We start from the raw sequence: 15,273 nt of genomic DNA, 5'->3' as shown, positions 1-15,273 counted from the left end.
AACAAAAGTGAAGTTTTAAACAATCTCACTATTCATGAGTGATATATGGTGGCCCAGTACAGGAGTTGCCCTCCTGTACCCTTTTCTGTCCTGTGTGGCAGACTCTATTTCAGTGCCCCCTAAGTCCACCTCCATTCTACAGACTCTAAATGGTTAACAGTGTCTTATGTTATTTATTAATTCATCTTTCTGATGTTAATGTGCCTTTAAATGTTGTTGCCAAGTCCCATGTAACCATTGAAGGTGTCAGTGACCAGGTGACTTGTGGGTGACCTATAGGACCCCTCCAAATTGCTCCCTTATAAACCAAGGGAGGAGCTAGCTGAGCTACAGTACAGACCTTACTAGTACTAGACCTTGCTGAGCTACAGTACAGTCAAGACCTGAGAGTGTCTGGTTTCCTGAGGGAGACTGAGGCCCAATCACGCAGCCACACTTCCATCAACTGTGTACCCCTTCAGGTTAAAGTCAAAACCTGGTAAGCAACCACAGGGGAGAAGTCTAATCAGTCATAGTCAAGTCTATCAAGTCTGCTAAAGTCAGCGTGGGTCTGCATCATTCAGTCCAAATCCACTATAAGTCCCAGCCAGCCCTCAAGTCTCCTTAAGTCACTGGTCATCTCCTTCGGCCTAACTGAGCTGTAAAGACTATACCATCTGTCTGCATCAGTAAAGCTGTTATTCCGCAACCTTGCATCGGAGGGATTATTACCTCACGCCTGGCCCAGGAACCAGCAGCCACACCTCGGGTGCTGTAGAGGATACCAACTCCCTAGCATCACAAAGACAAGGGGTTAATGCCATCTGCCCCTAAGGTAATAACATCTGCCCTTTCATCGCACCCTCACCACAACTTTTGGCATCACGAACAGGATACAAGTGTGCGCCTTATGCGAAAAGTACCACCCCAGTCTGAACTCTGTCCAGCATTGCAGAGAAAACTGCACATCCGTGCGATAGAAATTGCGCCAGAAAGTGTACAGGACTTTGTCAGTGAAACTTGTATGTTGAGAGGCACTGGTGAAATAGAGGGGGATGTGAAGAAACATTTTTTGTCTGCCATTGTGAACCTGAAAGGGCTAATCTGGTTTAGCGATTCCCACACACGTGAGAGGTCGCAGCTCCACCCACGTCAGTCCACAGCGGTCACGCCTCTTCAACTCAGCGATAAGGAACCGAAAGGACTGACCTGTGTTGCACAGGGGAAGACTTTCCTGACTGGACCCAAGCAGGAAGTTCCCTCGGCGCAGCCATCTTGGAAGTTCCAGTTGCTGGATTCGTCTCCGGCTGTTGTCTACAAAGTCAGCGCTGCACTGCAATTCCTGAAAGCATCACCGATCATCGATACAGAGTCTCTGGTACCCATGTCTGTTGCCCTTATCTCGGTGTTGTCCATAAGTCTGGTTATTAAAGGGGTTATCCAGGAAAAAACACACACACACACATATATATATATATATATATATATATATATATATATATATATATAAATATATATATATATCAACTGGCTCCAGAAAGTTAATCAGATTTGTAAATTACTTCTCATCAAGAGGAAACAAACATTGGCACCAGAACCTTGCATATATGGCTATGCAATACACTCGTACTAGGTGGGGAGCAATCAGATGTGTTCTGACCAGCTGTTGGCACTCGCGGTGCTAGCATTTATGCAGTATAGAGTAATAATCCAAACTCGCGGTGCTAGCGTTTATGCAGTATAGAGCAATAATCCAAACTTCTCAAAAAATGAAAACGCTGCACTCACCAGGAATTTCGACCATAGTGTCTTCTTTCTTCATAAGGATAAAAGACGCCAGCAGGTATAGCGGGAGAGCGGGTAGACAGACATGCGGGGGGAGTGTCTACCCGCTCTCCTGCTATACCTGCTGGTGTCTTTAATCCTTATGAATAAAGAAGACACTATGGTTGGAATTCCTGGTGAGTGCAGCATTTTCATTTTTGAGAAGTTTAGATTTGTAAATTACTTCTATGAAAAAATCTTAATCCTTTCAGTACTCATCAGCTGCTGAAATTGAGTTGTCATTTTCTGTCTAAGTGCTCTCTGATGACACCTGTCTCGGGAACTGTCCTGATGAGTAGACTCAAATCACCATAGCAAACCTCTTCTACTCTGTGCAGTTCCTGAGACAAGCAGAGATGTCAGCAGAGAGCACTGTTGCAAGACAGAAAAGAACAACTCAACTTCAGCAGCTGTTAATTATTGGAAGGATTATGATTTTTTAATAGAAGCAATTTACTTTCTGGAGCCAATTGAGATAAAAAAAAAGTTTTTTCTTGGAATACCCATTTAAGTCTTCTGTCACCGGGTACCTGCAAAATATTGGGGGAGTGTCTGCTGTTATTATCCCCATCATATTACAGAAGCCACTGCAGCACCACCTCATCAGCTCTCTTAAAGGGGAAGGCACCTCATCTTTCTTAAAGTGACAGCGAACTCAAAAATCCACAAGATGTCTAAACCAAGAACCACAGATCAAGGGGCCAGCACAACTTCATCTCCAGCGGCAAGCCTGCCCCCTTGTCCAGCAGCTAGCGTCCTGCTGATAGGGATGACCCTTATGTTTCTAATGACTGATCAATATATTAATATTAAAATCCCATTGCTGCTGGAAAACTATCTGTTCCCTTACCCATTAACCCAGATCCATCAGAATGCTAAATGTAAAACATTTCATCTTATCGCTTTGCCTGTAACTAAGAAACCTTGGGATGGAGACTCTGAATACAGGACGTCTAAACAATGGACTTTGTGGAAAGATGAAGAAATCTCAAGCTAGAAGTCTTGCAAGATAAAGACTTATGCTACGCCACAAATGACTAATCAGCACATAGAATGACGCATAGTTTTATCCTTCAACCCATATACTCAGAATATTATCTGCTTGTGACTCTGGACCAAGGCCTTGCCATGACGCCATGCAAAGACTAAACATATGAGCAGAGAACTTTTTCCAAGAAATTAATGGACACTGGATATGCTAATATATACGGAAGCAATGTTTGAACAACCAATCAAACTGTAACATATTTATTGTGATGTCATAATCAATCCTCCTACTTTGCACAATGTTAAAACCAACTGTTTCTTCATGAATTAAAGCAGAACTCCCCGGGGTACCGAGGAGGGAACCCATACCAACCTGGCCTGGTGTGAATTCTCTTACATCGGAAATTAGTATAGCGGTAGTGACACAGATTAACCCATCCTTAACAGTTGGTGGCAGCGCAGGATGGCGGAACCACGCTTGAGGGAACATACGAATCTTGTGGAGCGGCACTTTGAGCCACCCATCATTAACCCACGGGGAGTGATCAACCCCACGAAAACACGGTAAGTCTGCTGATTTTTATAAATCTGTAGCCTTGCTTGTGTTTTTGGGTAGTTTTTGTGGGAAGTCTGGATAGCCTAAGTTGACCCTCTAGGATCTAACTCTTAGCAACAGAGATTTTCCCACTGTGTTGTTCTCTAGTTTTTTAGTCGCTTGTGATTGACTGCCGCTTTAAATAGGCTCAGAAGGTAAAAGCTGATTTTTCCTTTGCCCAAGTTTGCAGGCCTATAAAAACTATTTTTTTCTCGATTCCTTGAGCTGTAAATTCCTTATCTGAGAAGCAGATATGGTGTGCTGTGACAAGGTAAGATCCATTTCATAATGTAAACAGGAGAATTATTTAACAGTGAGAAAGATTCATTTAGATTTTTGAGTCTTTAAAAAAAATCTATTTTTTTCCCCTTTCCTGGTTCGGATTTAATTTAATTTTTGATTTTTTAATTTTATGGATTAGGCTGAGGTAGATAAGTGACATATATTTTTGAGTTCTAGGTTCTCTAATATCTTTTTCTGCATGTGTACACAATATCTTTTATGGATATCAGACATTGGACCGTAACTTTTACTGGTATTGGAGAACGCCATTACTAAGTATCTTTGTCGCACGGGAGCAAGGAATTGCTCTGGTATCTTTTGTATTGAACTGTTAATGCTTAAACAGCATTATTAAGTATCTTCTGTCGCATGGGAGCAAGAAGTGGCTCTGGTATCTTTTTTTGGACTGGTAATGCATAAGAGTAGCAGATTATAGTGGCATCATACAAACGGTGGTTGTCACGTTGACACCCTTTTTTTGTTTGATGTTTTAATATCAAATTTTTTTTGGCCAATCCACTGATCCATTTTTTTTTTTGGGTGATTGAACTGTGTCAAGGGAAGGATGTATGGCTGTGTGAGAAGTGTGTCTATGTTGTAATTTAAGTTGTTGAGTAGGATTAATTTCCTTAGTGTCCCCTAAAGAATGTTGCTTGGTGGATTTGTTATATGGTGGTTTGAGTGGACAAATTGCTGGGGGTTATGAAACCCTCTTGGGTACTGCGAATGCCTGCTCCTGGCTCATCCTGTGTCTTTCAGGAATTACTTGCCTCACTGACGCTTCTGGCATTGGCCCTTTAATTTTTGAATGTTTAGAAGTAGCTAAATACATGGTTAATGCAAATTTCTTCATCTTTAGTGAAGGGGTTATGAAACCCTCTTGGGCACTGCAAATTCTTCCTCCTCCTGTGTCTTTCAGGAACTTCTTACCTCACTGATGCTTCTTGCCTTGGGCCTTTAAATTTTGGAAGTTTAGCAGTAGAATTCTTCTTTCATGGCAAATAATTGCAATCCTCGATCCCTATCACGAACAGGGTTGAGCGGGTTACCCGCACTTGTCGGTGAAGGATAGACACACGCTGGTCCGTTCAGTGTAGCGCACATGCAGCCCTGGACATCTGAGGGCATCACACACCTGTTATTGCTCGATCTCGCGATTGATCGTGCAATGTAAGGGGTTATGAAAGCCTCTTGGGTACTGCTGATGCCTACTCCTGACTGCTCATGTGTCTTTAATCCTGGGCCTTTAATTTTAGGATTTGTGAAATAGATACATGCATGCTTAATTAAAATTTCAACATTTATGGTGCAATGTATGGGGTTATTAAACCCTCTTGGGAACTGTTTTTTTCAAATTTTCTGATAATTTTCTCAGTAATAAACTTGAATTTTCCAGAATAATAACCATTGGTGTACTGGTTGTTGTGTGTGAATTTTTTAATTAAAATTTTCAAAAATAATACGGAGATGGATAAACTCTGCTTCTTTATTTCAGGATATAAACAGAAACTACAAAGCGCTCCGTAGTGTAATAGAATCGGGGTGAGAAAAATATCACAAAGGTTGATATGAAAATTGCTCACCCTGTAGGTTGTGCTCCCAGGCAGGCACAACACTGATGTGAACTTGTAAGGTATCACCACCATGCAGCCGATCCCTCCACCATAGCTTGGTGTCCAATATTGCAATACTTCAGCCTCCAACCACACAGGGATTCCACAAGGCACAATAGTTGAATAGCAACACTAGCCACAAGGGCACTCAAGCAAAAGTGAGATATGAGTAATATAATTTATTATAGAACAACACGTTTCAACGTCAGAACCAGCGTCTTCCTCATGTTCACAACAATAGAATGACCAAAGTGCATTTATATAGGGAAAAGGATAACAAGCTTGATGAATTAATTAACTTACATACTGCTCTGGAGACACGGGATCTGACAGGGCGGAAGCATCACGGAGGTCACAGAGTGAGAAGAGGTCACACCAAAACAACATAGGTAAGTGAAAAATACCAAATATTGATAGAAATAAATGATACACAAAAATATATACAGATATCAATAATAATAATCAGAATACAAAAAATAAAAAATAGAAATAAATAAAACCTGCCAACGGATCACTAATAGGGATCAGAAGGTATATGCTTATACTGTATTCTCTATTGTCTCATTAAGCCTGTCCGGATACAAACATTTTAACTTAAATATCCAGTAGGACTCTTTGTTAATAAGTTTTATGGAATCAGTCCCTAGTATCTGGTGGGATGATGTCTATTATAACTAATTTTAAGTCCTGCATTATAGAGTCTTCTAGACTCTTGGATATGCGCTTGTTTTTAAACAAAGGTACACACATGAGCCCTGTGGGGGATTGTTGGATTTGATCCTTCGTACCCACACGATGGGGTCCGGGACACTCAAAGTTTGCTTTAAATTTCTAATAAAAAAATCTGACATTTTGTGATAAATTTATATGTGTGTATATATAAATTTTATATACTGTATATGTAAAATGCCCATTTAGGATTAAGACTCCACATTTCTGTTACTTGTCCACTCCTCCCCCATCTGCTCTCCCCCATCTGCTCTCTCTCATATCACCCCTCCCATCGTGTGAAGACTTTGAACAAAGAGAGGCCTGCGAAAAAGTTCAGGAAGTTGAGAGACACGAGGACAAGGCACATCCCCCATGCTATTTGCTCACTCCCTATATGCTAGAACATCCCACTAACTTATGTTAATGACAAAGGGGATATAAACTTGAACAATTTGAAATAAAAGCTCAGTGGAAAGCACACAGAGAACGCAGAAGCATATGAAATCGACAATGGCTCTGTCTGATTTATTTCTCTATGCTTCGGTATATGCATTCTATATACGGATTTGGCCGGGAGTAAGAACACTGAGATAAGCCACCACAGATGTCGCCCAACATGGGGCCTGGTCTATAGGCCTCATGTGTAAGTCGCAATGCCCAGACCCGACGGATTGAACAAAGGCGGACACAGATGGGATTTGATCAACTCCAGGTATACGGTAGGACATACTTGTACCTTGTCAAAAGTACCCATGTCTCCCCTTTGTTTTGTTTTACTGGTCTAGACGACTTATACGTGACCTACCAGAGAAGAGACATTTAATAATTCTCGTCCAGAGGCAATTACCCATGTATCTGTCACAAAGTATCTACTGCCCGAGTGTGTATGAAATGTGAGTGAGTGAGTAAGCAGGATCCTGTTGGAGAGGAGTTGATTGCGTCAGCCAGGGAGAATTGCATTTTTGGGGTATGAGGTCTCTTGGGGGATTTCCAGGGACTCCCAAAAGTTACAGATTCTCAGGACTCTTTCCTTGGTCGCCTGGGAGGATTGGGTTTTTGGGGTGAGCTGATGATCCGAAGAGAGGGTATCAGTGGAATTTTGGCGCAGGATGCCGATTAAACGGGCCTATGTCCTTTGGGGGAATTGACTTTTGGGGTAGACTGTCATCTAAGACAGTGTGTCTTATAATAACATATTTCCAGGGACTCCCCAAAAGTAACATACCCTCGGGACCATGTCCCATTATAACTGATTGAATATGTGTTATGTTTTGTTTTTCTAATGTGTCCATGGATTATTGTTAAATTAGCTAATTTAGACGAAGAGGGGGAAAAACTTCACTTCTAATATTAGATCTAATGTATTAATGTTTTAAAGATATCTCCTAAAAGTAAGGGTTTTTTGAGAGGGCTTTAGTTGGCAACAGCTGGGGGCACCCCAGAGCTTGTTGGTTTCTGGTGGGTATGAGACAGAGGGGGCTATAGCTGCAAGGAGGGGGCTGTGGAATGTGCAGAAGTAACCTGACCTCACTGATGGAATTGCATATGGAGAGGAAGTGGGGGAAGGGAATTGCATGGAGTTGTGTAGAAAGAAATGAAGTTTTGATGGAAAGCATGTGGTGAGTTCAAAATGGAATTGATAAATATTAAGGCAGTTGCAAGTTTGAAATATATTGATGGTTGATAGGATAAGAAGGTTAATATATATATATATATATATATATATATGTATATATAGCAGTGTAATATACAGTTATATATAACAGCGTGATTCTTGAGAACAATTGTGATTTGACTTAGTTATGTTGCAGACCTCTGAATGGATATAGATAGGCAAAAGAATGTGAGGCGAATAGATAAGCATAAGGTGTTGGCTGAAAGCATGATGCCAATAATTAGGTATTGAAGTTAACACCGATGTTCAGACATACATTTGTTTATAATCTAGTGATAGGATAGTGAGAATTATCATATCTTCAATTAAGAGTGCCTTTGTATTAAGATGGGGGGGTGTGTGAAAATTTAACTGTCTGTATAATACTATTATTATGGAGCTAAGAATCCCTTATGGAGTGACACCCTAATACTAATCCCTAAAATTATAACCCAGATTTTACCTTTCTTCGTACCATGTTTTTTCTCTCTTTTTCTCTCTCTCTTTCTGGAGATAGCCATGAGGCTGCTAGACTCTGCCACATGCTTACTCCAATGGGGGCAGCCATGTTACCACCCTCAGAAGTGAAGTTCCTCCCCCAGCAGCCATTTTAGCTCATCCAATTAGTTCCCACCTCCACTCCCTGGCAGCCATTTTAACACACCTAATCTAGTGAAACATGTATGATAAATTAGGAATACATGGAGTATGACCAGTGAATGGTTTCTTCTGGTGAAGCTGTATATGTACATGTTAATGTCATAATGAACGTATTTGATGATATTTTATTAATCTCTTAATAAGTTTGTTTTCATAGTGCAAGATGGATAAAAAAGACGGAAAATAAATTTATAAGGAAATGCAATTAACTGTGTGATTATATTAAAAGAGTAACGAGAGAAGTGTGGCCAAGGAGAAAAAAATAAAATGTAAAATAAATTAAAAAGTGATCACTATTTAATTAATGAATATTACTTTAACCCCTTAAGGATCGGGGGTTTTTCCGTTTTTGCATTTTCGTTTTTTGCTCCTTGCCTTTAAAAAATCATAACTCTTTCAATTTTGCACCTGAAAATCCACATGATGGCTTATTTTTTGTGCCACCGATTCTACTTTGTAATGACGTCAGTCATTGTGCCGAAAAATCTATGGTGAAACGACAAAAAAAAATCATTGTGCGACAAAATTGAAAAGAAAAACGCAGTTTTGTAACTTTTGGGGGCTTCCGTCTCTACGTAGTAAATTTTTCGGTAAAAATGACGCCTGATGTTTATTCTGTAGGTCCATACAGTTAAAATGATACCCTACTTATATAGGTTTGATTTTGTCGTACTTCTGGAAAAAATCATGACTTCATGCAGGAAAATGAATACGTTTAAAATTGTCATTTCTGACCCCTATAACTTTTTTTATTTTTCCATGTATGGAGCGGTATGAGGGCTCATTTTTTTGCGCCATGATCTGAAGTTTTTAACGGTACCATTTTTGCATTGCTAGGACTTATTGATGCACTATTTTGACTTTGGAATTTTTTTGCGCGCACGCCATTGACCGTGCGGTTTAATTAACAATATATTTTTATAATTCGGACATTTTTGCACGTGGCGATACCATATATGTTTATTTTTATTTACACTGTGTTTTTTTTATGGGAAAAGGGGGGTGATTCAAACTTTCAATAGGGAAGGGGTTAAATGATATTTATTCACTATTTTTTTTCACTTTTTATTTTGCAGTGTTATAGCTCCCATAGGGACCTGTAGCACTGCACACACTGATCTTTATCATTGATCACTGGTTTCTCATAAGAAACCAGTGATCGATGATTCTGCCGCTTGACTGCTCATGCCTGGATTTCAGGCACTGAGCAGTCATTCGGCGATCGGACAGCGAGGAGGCAGGTAGGGACCCTCCTGCTGTCCTGTAAGCTGTTTGGGATGCCACAATTTCTCCACGGCTATCCCGAACAGCCCACTGAGCTAACCGGCATGGTTTTAGTTTCACTTTAGACGCGGCGTTCAACTTTGAACGCCACGTCTAAAGGGTTAATGCCGCGCGCTATTAGCCATGGGTCCCGGCCGTTGTTAGAGGCCGGGCCCGACCCACTATGACGCGGGGCCATGCCGTGGCCCCGCGTTATAGATCGGGAGCGGACACCTGACGTTCCAGTACGTCATGTGTCCTTAAGGAGTTAAGCTTTTAAAATCAGCTAATGGTTTATTGATTATAAATAATGCGCATTGAAGATGATTTTTCCCAATTTTTGAAAGAGCTCTGTATATTTTTATTCATTTACATTTTGTTTTTGGTGAGAATGTGGGCCCTGTGTGTGTGTTGTATGTTGAGTATTTGTAAATGTTGGTATTGTTACATGTTACATGTGTATGGTATGTCTCCATGTAGGCACTGATTGCTCAAAACATTTTTGAGGAATGACCAAACAGAAAGGAAGACAAAAAGCCAGACTCAAAGGGGTGGTGACCAGTGACATAGAGGAGTGAGAGGAGAAAGGTGGAGCTTATGGGAAGATTGACAGAACAGCCTTGGTTAACCCCTTAAGGACTCAGGATTTTTCAGTTTTTGCACTTTCGTTTTTTTCCTCCTTACCTTTTAAAAATCATAACCCTTTCAATTTTCCACCTAAAAATCCATATTATGGCTTATTTTTTGCATCACCAATTCTACTTTGCAGTGACATTATTCATTTTACCCAAAAATGCATGGCGAAACGGAAAAAAAAATAATTGTGCGACAAAATCGAAGAAAAAAAATGCCATTTTGTAAATTTTGGGGGCTTCCGTTTCTACGCAGTGCATATTTCGGTAAAAATGACACCTTATCATTATTTTGTAGGTCCATACGGTTAAAATGATATCCTACTTATATAGGTTTAATTTTGTCGCACTTCTGGAAAAAATCATAACTACATGCAGGAAAATTTATACGTTTAAAAATGTCATCTTCTGACCCCTATAACTTTTTTATTTTTCCATGTACAGGGCGGTATGAGGACTTATTTTTTGCGCCTTGATCTGAAGTTTTTATCGGTATGATTTTTGTTTTGATCGGACTTTTTGATCACTTTTTATTCCTTTTTTAATGGTATGAAAAGTGACCAAAAATGCGCTTTTTTTGACTTTGGAATTTTTTTGCGCGTACGCCATTGACCGAACGGTTTAATTAATGATATATTTTTATAGTTCGGACATTTACACACGCGGCGATACCACATATGTTTATTTATTTATTTTTTTTACACTGTTTTATTTTTTTTATGGGAAAAGGGGGGTGATTCAAACTTTTATTAGGGAAGGGGTTAAATGACCTTTATTAACACTTTTTTTTTTGAATTTTTTTGCAGTGTTATAGGTCCCATAGGGACCTATAACACTGCACACACTGATCTTTTACACAGATCACAGGCGTGTATTAACACGCCTGTGATCAGTGTTATCGGTGCATGACTGCTCCTGCCTGGATCTCAGGCACGGAGCAGTTATTCGCCGATCGGACACCGAGGAGGATTTCACCACGGCGGTCCCGAACAGCCCGACTGAGCAGCCGGGTCACTTTCACTTTCACTTTAGAAGCAGCGGTCAGCTTTGACCGCCGCTTCTAAAGGGTTCATACCGCACATTGCCGCGATCGGCGATGTGTGGTATTAGCCGCGGGTGAGCGCCGGGACCGACGCAATATGATGCGCCCCGCTTCATATCGCGGGAGCCGGCGCAGGACCTAAATATTCGTCCTGCGTCGTTAAGGGGTTAAATGAAACACAGTCACATTAAATTGAAGGAACTATAAATCTACTGTGATATACCTATACATTCTACATTGTATTTATTTGAATAACATCAATTTTAAGTGGATAACTTCATAATGATATTTAGTGTAATACGAAGATGCTGATTGTCTTGAACTTATAAGGTTAAAAAAATAAATAAAATTAAGAGCCATGATAGGATATCAGAGAATCCATGGTTGATGCTGAGTTATAAATGCAAGTTTGTTCCAAGTAATGTAAAGATGTAATACATAAAGCATATGGTGACCACACACAGCATGAAGTTCTACTGCAATAAACCCCTCGATCTGAGCTGGTGGTTCAGAGAAGCAGAGTTGAAGGTATTCACTGAGATCTGTAAGATATCTGAAGATATGACACAATGAGTACGGGTACCCTTTAATTACCGTCCACAAGTATGGGCCTACTGAAGTAAAAGTACTGAGCCACGCGGCTAAAAGCAAAAGTGAAAGTTGCCGGCTAGCTCAGTCGGGCTGTTCGGGATAGCCGCTGCTAATCGCGGCATCCCGAACAGCTTACAGGACAGCCTGCCTCCTCGCTGTCCGATCGCCGAATGACTGCTCAGTGTGGCAGAATCGTTGATCACTGGTTTCTTATGAGAAACCAGTGATCAATGATGAAAATCAGTGTGTGCAGTGTTATAGGTCCCTATGGGACCTATAACACTTAAAAAAAAAGTGAAAAAAAAAGTGAATAAAGATCATTTAACTCCTCCCCTATTAAAAGTTTAAATCACCCCCCTTTTCCAATAAAAACATATATGGTATCACCGCGTGCGGAAATGTCCGAATTATAAAAATATATCATTAATTAAACCGCTCGGTCAATGGCGTGCGCGCAAAAAAATTTCAAAGTTCAAAATAGTGCATTTTTGGTCACTTTTTATATAATTTAAAAATGAATAAAAAGCGATCAATAAGTCCTATCAATGCAAAAATGGTACCATTAAAAACTTCAGATCATGGCGCAAAAAATGAGCCCTCAAACCGCCCCATACACGGAAAAATAAAAAAGTTATAGGGGTCAGAAGATGACAATTTTAAACGTATTAATTTTCCTGCATGTAGTTATGATTTTTTCCAGAAGTCCAACAAAATCAAACCTATATAAGTAGGGTATCATTTTAATCATATGGACCTACAGAATAAAGATAAGGTGTCATTTTTACCGAAAAATGTACTACGTAGAAACGGAAGCCCCCAAATTTACAAAACGGCGTTTTTTTTTAAATTTTGTCGCACAATTATTTTTTTTTCCATTTCACCGTAGATTTTTGGGCAAAATGACTGATGTCATTACAAAGTAGAATTGGTGGCGCAAAAAATAAGCCATCATATGGATTTTTAGGTGCAAAATTGAAAGAGTTATGATTTTTTAAAGGCAAGGAGCAAAAAACGAAAATGCAAAAACGGAAAACCCCCCGGTCCTTAAGGGGTTAAGGTCAGGCCGAACAACTAAGAGCCACATCCGCTAAAATATTAGGAAAATGGGGGGTATATAAGATGTTTGGGAGACTTGTTGCGCATATATCTCAGCCAATATACGATCGGTAAGATAATTATACTTATAATTCTAATAATCTTGCTTTGTTGTGTGTTGTGTTTAGCCTTGCCTAAAGAAGAAGTTTGGGACGACCATTGAGAATGCTACGCCAGTGATGACAAATGAGGACTTTGAGATTACGAATGAAGCCTATACCCCATTACAGAGCTTCAATGTCATGTATAACACCAGTGACCCATAGGGACAGCATCTGACTCCATATGTGTAAAGTCTGAGGCTAAGGGGGTCCATGGATAAGCCATGGGTTGTCTAAAGTACAGTGAAACGTTCGAGAAAACACATTGGGGCAGATGAGTTAGGATGATGGAAATTAGGGAAAGGGAAAATGGTAATTTTAGGGGGGACTGTGATAGATTTATATGTGTGTATATATACATTTTATATACTGTATATGTAAAATGCCCATTTAGGGTGAAGACTCCACATTTCTGTTACTTGTCCACTCCTCCCTCATCTGCTCTCCCCCCCATCTGCTCTCTCTCATATCACCCCTCCCATCGTGTGAAGACTTTGAACAAAGAGAGGCCTGCAAAAAAGTTCAGGAAGTTGAGAGACACGAGGACAAGGCACATCCCCCATGCTATTTGCTCACTCCCTACATGCTAGAACATCCCACTAGTGAGGGTGGGAACTTTTTTTAATGACAAAGATGATATAAACTTGAACGATTTTAAATAAAAGCTCAGTGGAAAGCACACAGAGAATGCAGAAGCATATCAAACCAACAATGGCTCTGTCTGATTTATTTCTCTATGCTTCAGTACATACATTTTGTATATGGATTTGTCCGGGAGTAAGATAGCTACAAGAACACTGAGATAAGCCACAACAATTCCAATGGTCTCCTCATGCATCAGCCAACTTCAGGCTGTGTAATTCAGGCAAAATATGGTTTACTGATGGCGCTGCTGGGCCTGGGTCTGGGAATTTCAAATTTTCTCATCGGTAGCTCCCGCTATCCAAAATCTTTTTCAAAAATTTAAAAAAATGTTGTGTTTTTTTGGGGGGAATTGTGAAGCCCTGGTGTGTACTTGTGCATCAGCCAACTCCAGGCTGTGTCATTCAGGCAATATATGGTATACTGATGGCGCTGCTTGGCCTGGGTCTGGGAATTTCAAATGTTCTCATAGGTAGCACCCGTTATCCAAAATCTTTGGTTTAAATTTCTAAATTCATCTTTTAATCTTAGGGATTGTGAAGTCCTAGTGCCTACTCATGCTGCTGGCAACTCCAGGCTGTGTCATTCAGCCACTATATGGTCTCCTCATGCTGCCAACACCTCCATGCTGTGTCATTCAGCCACTATATGGTGTCCACATGCTTCAGCCTCATCCAAGCTGTGTCATTCAGCCACTATATGGTGTCCTCATGCTGCCAACACCTCCACGCTGTGCCATTCAGCCACTATATGGTATCCTCATGCTGCCAACACCTCCACGCTGTGTCATTCAGTCACTATATGGTCTCCTCACACTGATCCTCGCTCTGTCATTGTGCTGCTCTGTGGCAGTGATTCTAAAAGTGATGCCGGTAATCTGCATGTTATTCTGAATAACAGTATTATTTCACTACCCCAGAACACTCCATATGCATTTTAGAACACAGCAAAGTGTTCTATACCCCTATTGAGGCTGTCTGTAGGCTAGAAATAGCCTTTTTTAATATAGATTTGTTGCGAAAAAATTTGTATCGAAACAAACTTTTTCGGAAAATTCAGCAAATTGTCCGAATCAAATTTTTCAAAAGTTTGCTCATCTCTAATATTAATTGCTGTGTGTTGAGTTATTTCAGCTATTATACAGGCTGTGCACTCACTTCTTTACATTGCAGCAGTGTCATTGTTTCAGTGTTGTAACATGAAAAGATATAATAAAATATTTTCAAAAATGTGAGGAGTATAACTTACACAAAAATGTATACTGTATAAAAATAGGAACTTCAGAAAGTACAGCTTTTCTGACAAAAATAAATAAATAATAAAAATAATAAAAATTGTACAGCTACATTAAGCAAAAAATTGTATATTATACAAACACAAAAAACAATACCCTTTAACAGGTCCAAAAATGTGAACAGGGCTTATTTCTGTCCAGTAGTCTCTTCTGCAACACTGATGTCTCTGTCATTGTTTCAGCTCACTGGAAAAATACCTTTATCTAACACATAGTGGACAAACAAAAACACTAATAACAGACGCAATAAACAATGTTAACATAGTATACATCATCCTTACTCTGCAGAAAAACTTGTTTGGTTTAGG

The 15,273-nt window shown here is 40.0% G+C and overlaps 1 long non-coding RNA gene across 1 annotated transcript in view; it reads right to left on the bottom strand.

Annotated features, from left to right (window-relative positions):
• The window catches only part of LOC130284451 (uncharacterized), a 71,397-nt gene that overhangs the window by 25,959 nt on the left and 30,165 nt on the right, over nucleotides 1-15,273 (bottom strand). The window lies entirely within an intron of this gene.

Source organism: Hyla sarda, chromosome 8, assembly GCF_029499605.1.
Source record: "Hyla sarda isolate aHylSar1 chromosome 8, aHylSar1.hap1, whole genome shotgun sequence".
Lineage (NCBI taxonomy): Eukaryota > Metazoa > Chordata > Amphibia > Anura > Hylidae > Hyla > Hyla sarda.
The sequence above is the reverse complement of the archived record's forward strand: the minus strand, read 5'-3'. Positions and strand labels throughout refer to the sequence as shown.